We start from the raw sequence: 7257 nt of genomic DNA on the forward strand, positions 1-7257 counted from the left end.
CTTAGCTTAAGGAGACGGCCGTTGCCTCCGATCCTCCGGGCTAGAGCCGGGTGAGGTCGTCTCGAACCACGTGCCTGAAGGCCGCCTACGCCGGATTCGGCCCCGCTCATTCGTCGGAGTGACCGCCCGACGCGGGCATCGCTAGATTAGCCGTGGCCCCGATCCTTCCCCATCGACAGCCTTTCGCCCCCTTCGCTCCGGCCTCTGAGGCGGCCGGTACCCCTTTCTTGGATGAGAGAGAACCCTTGACGGGCCGTTCGCAGATTTTTGCCCGGGCTTTATTTACCGAGGCGGCCGGTACCTCCGTCTGCCTTGGATGGACCGCATCCGCAGATTTTCGTCCGGCCTTAGCTTAAGGAGACGGCCGTTGCCTCCGATCCTCCGGGCTAGAGCCGGGTGAGGTCGTCTCGAACCACGTGCCTGAAGGCCGCCTACGCCGGATTCGGCCCCGCTCATTCGTCGGAGTGACCGCCCGACGCGGGCATCGCTAGATTAGCCGTGGCCCCGATCCTTCCCCATCGACAGCCTTTCGCCCCCTTCGCTCCGGCCTCTGAGGCGGCCGGTACCCCTTTCTTGGATGAGACAGAACCCTTGACGGGCCGTTCGCAGATTTTTGCCCGGGCTTTATTTACCGAGGCGGCCGGTACCTCCGTCTGCCTTGGATGGACCGCATCCGCAGATTTTCGTCCGGCCTTAGCTTAAGGAGACGGCCGTTGCCTCCGATCCTCCGGGCTAGAGCCGGGTGAGGTCGTCTCGAACCACGTGCCTGAAGGCCGCCTCGCGCCGGATTCGGCCCCGCTCATTCGTCGGAGTGACCGCCCGACGCGGGCATCGCTAGATTAGCCGTGGCCCCGATCCTTCCCCATCGACAGCCTTTCGCCCCCTTCGCTCCGGCCTCTGAGGCGGCCGGTACCCCTTTCTTGGATGAGACAGAACCCTTGACGGGCCGTTCGCAGATTTTTGCCCGGCCTGTGTTTAAGGAGGCGGCCGGTACCTCCCTCCTTGGATGACCAACAACCCTTGACGGGCCATTCGCAGATTTTTGCCCGGCCTGTGTTTAAGGAGGCGGCCGGTACCTCCCTCCTTGGATGACCAACAACCCTTGACGGGCCATTCGCAGATTTTTGCCCGGCCTGTGTTTAAGGAGGCGGCCGGTACCTCCCTCCTTGGATGACCAACAACCCTTGACGGGCCATTCGCAGATTTTTGCCCGGCCTGTGTTTAAGGAGGCGGCCGGTACCTCCCACCTTGGATGACCCACTACCCTTGACGGGCCCATTCGCAGATTTTTGCCCGGCCTGTGTTTAGGGAGGCGACCGGTCCTCCGTAGCTTGATCGGATTTCCCTTCCGGCCTGTGTTTAAGGAGGCGGCCGGTCCTCCGTAGCTTGACCGGATTTCCCTTCCAGCCTGTGTTTAAGGAGGCGGCTGGTCCTCCCCGGTCGGTTGCCAAGCGACCGGGACCCGCAAGTGGGCAGGAACCGTCCACCCAACGCCGGCGAGCCGGGGCCGGTGGGGGCCCTACCAAGGCGGGTCTAACTTCAGGCGGTGCAAACGGGGGAGGGGGGTAAGGACGGCTGCCGGGAGCAGACAGCCGTCCCCGGGAGGGGGTAGTAGCTTCGCGGCGGCCGCCGGGAGCAGACGGCCGTCCGCGCATTCTGCCAATGCCTGTAGGACTTTGAATATTTCACAGCCGTGCTGTGGCACTTAGAAAATTTTTCAGAGACGTGGCACTTAGAAAGTTTTTCAGAGATGTGGCACTTTGAAAGTTTTTGAGAGATGTGGCACTTTGAAAGTTTTTGAGAGATGTGGCACTTAGAAATTTTTTGAGAGATGTGGCACTTAGAAATTTTTTGAGAGATGTGGCACTTTGAAAATTTTTGAGAAATGTGGCACTTAGAAAATTTTCTCTCTCTCTCTGGAAGTGCCGTGCCTTCTTCAGTTCTGCTATCCGAGCAGGGGACGCTTGCTGGCGGCCGTTACCAGCGCTCGGACCAGGCCCAATTGATTTGCATGGAAAACAATTGCGTCCCCCATGCTCGTTCTGACTATATTTTGCGAAAGGGGGGTAAAGTGATGAGTACACTAAGTGGGGGGACCAACCCATGTACTCTAGAAAAAGTACATGGGTTGACAAAAGACCAGTTGGTAATGCACCCCTGGTACCCAAACCCCTGGTACCTTTAGGCACTTAGAAAAAATTTCGCCCAAATTTGGAGGTCGCTCCAGGGGAAGAGGCCGAATTTTCGCCTATTACGGCCGACCGCGGGAACCAGCCGAGGCGGACGCTTTTCGGCGCAAGAGCCGTTGGCACTTAGAAAATATTCGCTAAACTTCAAAGGACCTCCAGGGGAAGAGGCCGAATTGTCACTTTTTCTGGCCGACATCGGGAACCAGCCGAGTCGGACTCTTTACGGCGGAGCAGCCGTTGGCACTTAGAAAATATTCGCCAAACTCGGCCGGACTTCCAGGGGAAGAGGCCGAATTGTCACTTGTTCTGCCCGACATCGGGAACCAGCCGAGTCGGACACTTTAAGGCGGAGCAGCCGTTGGCACTTAGAAAATATTCGCCAAACTTGAACGGACCTCCAGGGGAAGAGGCCGAATTTTCACCTGTTCTGGCCGACATCGGGAACCAGCCGAGTCGGACGCTTTAAGGCGGAGCAGCCGTTGGCACTTAGAAAATATTCCCCAAACTTGAACGGACCTCCAGGGGAAGAGGCCGAATTTTCACTTGTTCTGGCCGACATCGGGAACCAGCCGAGTCGGACGCTTTAAGGCGGAGCAGCCGTTGGCACTTAGAAAATATTCGTTAAACTTCAACTGACCTCCAGGGGAAGAGGCCGAATTTCCACTTATTCTGGCCGACATCGGGAACCAGCCGAGTCGGACGCTTTACGGCGGAGCAGCCGTTGGCACTTAGGAAATATTCGCCTTAACTCGGCCGGACTTCCAGGGGAAGAGGCCGGATTTTCACTTGTTCTGGCCGACATCGGGAACCAGCCGAGTCGGACTCTTTACGGCGGAACAGCCGTTGGCACTTAGGAAATATTCGCCGAACTCGGCCGGACTTCCAGGGGAAGAGGCCGATTTTTCACTTGTTCTGGCCGACATCGGGAACCAGCCGAGTCGGACCCTTTACGGCGGAACAGCCGTTGGCACTTAGGAAATATTTGCCTTAACTCGGCCGGACTTCCAGGGGAAGAGGCCGGATTTTCACTTGTTCTGGCCGACATCGGGAACCGGCCGAGTCGGACACTTTAAGGCTGAGCAGCCGTTGGCACTTAGGAAATATTCGCCTTAACTCGGCCGGACTTCCAGGGGAAGAGGCCGGATTTTCACTTGTTCTGGCCGACATCGGGAACCAGCCGAGTCGGACACTTTAAGGCTGAGCAGCCGTTGGCACTTAGGAAATATTCGCCTTAACTCGGCCGGACTTCCAGGGGAAGAGGCCGGATTTTCACTTGTTCTGGCCGACATCGGGAACCAGCCGAGTCGGACTCTTTACGGCGGAACAGCCGTTGGCACTTAGGAAATATTTGCCTTAACTCGGCCGGACTTCCAGGGGAAGAGGCCGAATTTTCACTTGTTCTGGCCGACATCGGGAACCAGCCGAGTCGGACTCTTTACGGCGGAACAGCCGTTGGCACTTAGGAAATATTCGCCGAACTTGGCCGGACTTCCAGGGGAAGAGGCCGATTTTTCACTTGTTCTGGCCGACATCGGGAACCAGCCGAGTCGGACTCTTTACGGCGGAACAGCCGTTGGCACTTAGGAAATATTTGCCTTAACTCGGCCGGACTTCCAGGGGAAGAGGCCGAATTTTCACTTGTTCTGGCCGACATCGGGAACCAGCCGAGTCGGACTCTTTACGGCGGAACAGCCGTTGGCACTTAGGAAATATTCGCCGAACTTGGCCGGACTTCCAGGGGAAGAGGCCGATTTTTCACTTGTTCTGGCCGACATCGGGAACCAGCCGAGTCGGACCCTTTACGGCGGAACAGCCGTTGGCACTTGGGAAATATTTGCCTTAACTCGGCCGGACTTCCAGGGGAAGAGGCCGATTTTTCACTTGTTCTGGCCGACATCGGGAACCAGCCGAGTCGGACTCTTTACGGCGGAACAGCCGTTGGCACTTAGGAAATATTTGCCTTAACTCGGCCGGACTTCCAGGGGAAGAGGCCGAATTTTCACTTGTTCTGGCCGACATCGGGAACCAGCCGAGTCGGACTCTTTACGGCGGAACAGCCGTTGGCACTTAGGAAATATTCGCCGAACTCGGCCGGACTTCCAGGGGAAGAGGCCGATTTTTCACTTGTTCTGGCCGACATCGGGAACCAGCCGAGTCGGACCCTTTACGGCGGAACAGCCGTTGGCACTTAGGAAATATTTGCCTTAACTCGGCCGGACTTCCAGGGGAAGAGGCCGGATTTTCACTTGTTCTGGCCGACATCGGGAACCGGCCGAGTCGGACACTTTAAGGCTGAGCAGCCGTTGGCACTTAGGAAATATTCGCCTTAACTCGGCCGGACTTCCAGGGGAAGAGGCCGGATTTTCACTTGTTCTGGCCGACATCGGGAACCAGCCGAGTCGGACACTTTAAGGCTGAGCAGCCGTTGGCACTTAGGAAATATTCGCCTTAACTCGGCCGGACTTCCAGGGGAAGAGGCCGGATTTTCACTTGTTCTGGCCGACATCGGGAACCAGCCGAGTCGGACTCTTTACGGCGGAACAGCCGTTGGCACTTAGGAAATATTTGCCTTAACTCGGCCGGACTTCCAGGGGAAGAGGCCGAATTTTCACTTGTTCTGGCCGACATCGGGAACCAGCCGAGTCGGACTCTTTACGGCGGAACAGCCGTTGGCACTTAGGAAATATTCGCCGAACTTGGCCGGACTTCCAGGGGAAGAGGCCGATTTTTCACTTGTTCTGGCCGACATCGGGAACCAGCCGAGTCGGACTCTTTACGGCGGAACAGCCGTTGGCACTTAGGAAATATTTGCCTTAACTCGGCCGGACTTCCAGGGGAAGAGGCCGAATTTTCACTTGTTCTGGCCGACATCGGGAACCAGCCGAGTCGGACTCTTTACGGCGGAACAGCCGTTGGCACTTAGGAAATATTCGCCGAACTTGGCCGGACTTCCAGGGGAAGAGGCCGATTTTTCACTTGTTCTGGCCGACATCGGGAACCAGCCGAGTCGGACCCTTTACGGCGGAACAGCCGTTGGCACTTGGGAAATATTTGCCTTAACTCGGCCGGACTTCCAGGGGAAGAGGCCGATTTTTCACTTGTTCTGGCCGACATCGGGAACCAGCCGAGTCGGACTCTTTACGGCGGAACAGCCGTTGGCACTTAGGAAATATTTGCCTTAACTCGGCCGGACTTCCAGGGGAAGAGGCCGAATTTTCACTTGTTCTGGCCGACATCGGGAACCAGCCGAGTCGGACTCTTTACGGCGGAACAGCCGTTGGCACTTAGAAAATATTCGTTAAACTTCAACTGACCTCCAGGGGAAGAGGCCGAATTTTCACTTGTTCTGGCCGACATCGGGAACCAGCCGAGTCGGACTCTTTACGGCGGAACAGCCGTTGGCACTTAGAAAATATTCGTTAAACTTCAACTGACCTCCAGGGGAAGAGGCCGAATTTTCACTTGTTCTGGCCGACATCGGGAACCAGCCGAGTCGGACGCTTTTCGGCGGAGCAGCCGTTGGCACTTAGAAAATATTCGTTAATCTTGAACGGACCTCCAGGGGAAGAGGCCGAATTTCCACTTATTCTGGCCGACATCGGGAACCAGCCGAGTCGGACGCTTTACGGCGGAGCAGCCGTTGGCACTTAGGAAATATTTGCCTTAACTCGGCCGGACTTCCAGGGGAAGAGGCCGATTTTTCACTTGTTCTGGCCGACATCGGGAACCAGCCGAGTCGGACCCTTTACGGCGGAACAGCCGTTGGCACTTAGGAAATATTTGCCTTAACTCGGCCGGACTTCCAGGGGAAGAGGCCGATTTTTCACTTGTTCTGGCCGACATCGGGAACCAGCCGAGTCGGACTCTTTACGGCGGAACAGCCGTTGGCACTTAGGAAATATTCGCCAAAATGTTCCGGACCTCCAGGGGAAGAGGCCGAATATTCACTCGTTCTGGCCGACATCGGGAACCAGCCGAGTCGGACACTTTACGGCGGAGCAGCCGTTGGCACTTAGGAAATATTCGTTAAACTTCAACTGACCTCCAGGGGAAGAGGCCGAATTTTCACTTGTTCTGGCCGACATCGGGAACCAGCCGAGTCGGTCTCTTTACGGCGGAGCAGCCGTTAGCACTTAGGAAATATTCGCCGAACTTGGCCGGACTTCCAGGGGAAGAGGCCGGATTTTCACTTGTTCTGGCCGACATCGGGAACCAGCCGAGTCGGACACTTTACGGCGGAGCAGCCGTTGGCACTTAGGAAATATTTGCCTTAACTCGGCCGGACTTCCAGGGGAAGAGGCCGGATTTTCACTTGTTCTGGCCGACATCGGGAACCAGCCGAGTCGGACACTTTAAGGCTGAGCAGCCGTTGGCACTTAGGAAATATTTACCTTAACTCGGCCGGACTTCCAGGGGAAGAGGCCGATTTTTCACTTGTTCTGGCCGACCGGGTGAACCGGCCGAGGCGGACACTTTACGGCGGAGCAGCCGTTGGCACTTAGGAAATATTCGCCAAAATGTTCCGGACCTCCAGGGGAAGAGGCCGAATTTTCACTTGTTCTGGCCGACCGGGGGAACCGGCCGAGGCGGACACTTTACGGCGGAGCACCCGTTGGCACTTAGAAAATATTCGCCAAAATGTTCCGGACCTCCAGGGAAAGAGGCCGAATTTTCGCTCGTTCGGGCCGACCGGGAGAACCGGCCGAGGCGGACACTTTACGGCGGTTGAGCCGTTGGCACTTAGGAAATATTCGCCAAAATGTTCCGGACCTCCAGGGGAAGAGGCCGAATTTTCACTTGTTCTGGCCGACCGGGGGAACCAGCCGAGGCGGACACTTTACGGCGGAGCACCCGTTGGCACTTAGAAAATATTCGCCAAAATGTTCCGGACCTCCAGGGAAAGAGGCCGAATTTTCGCTCGTTCGGGCCGACCGGGAGAACCGGCCGAGGCGGACACTTTACGGCGGTTGAGCCGTTGGCACTTAGAAATTATTCAGACTTCCATCAAACACACATCGGCCTTTTGCCGTCACTGCCCGGGATGGGCACCGTGGTAGCTCGGACAGTT

This window comes from Syngnathus scovelli, unplaced genomic scaffold, assembly GCF_024217435.2.
Source record: "Syngnathus scovelli strain Florida unplaced genomic scaffold, RoL_Ssco_1.2 HiC_scaffold_238, whole genome shotgun sequence".
Taxonomy (NCBI): Eukaryota; Metazoa; Chordata; class Actinopteri; order Syngnathiformes; family Syngnathidae; genus Syngnathus; species Syngnathus scovelli.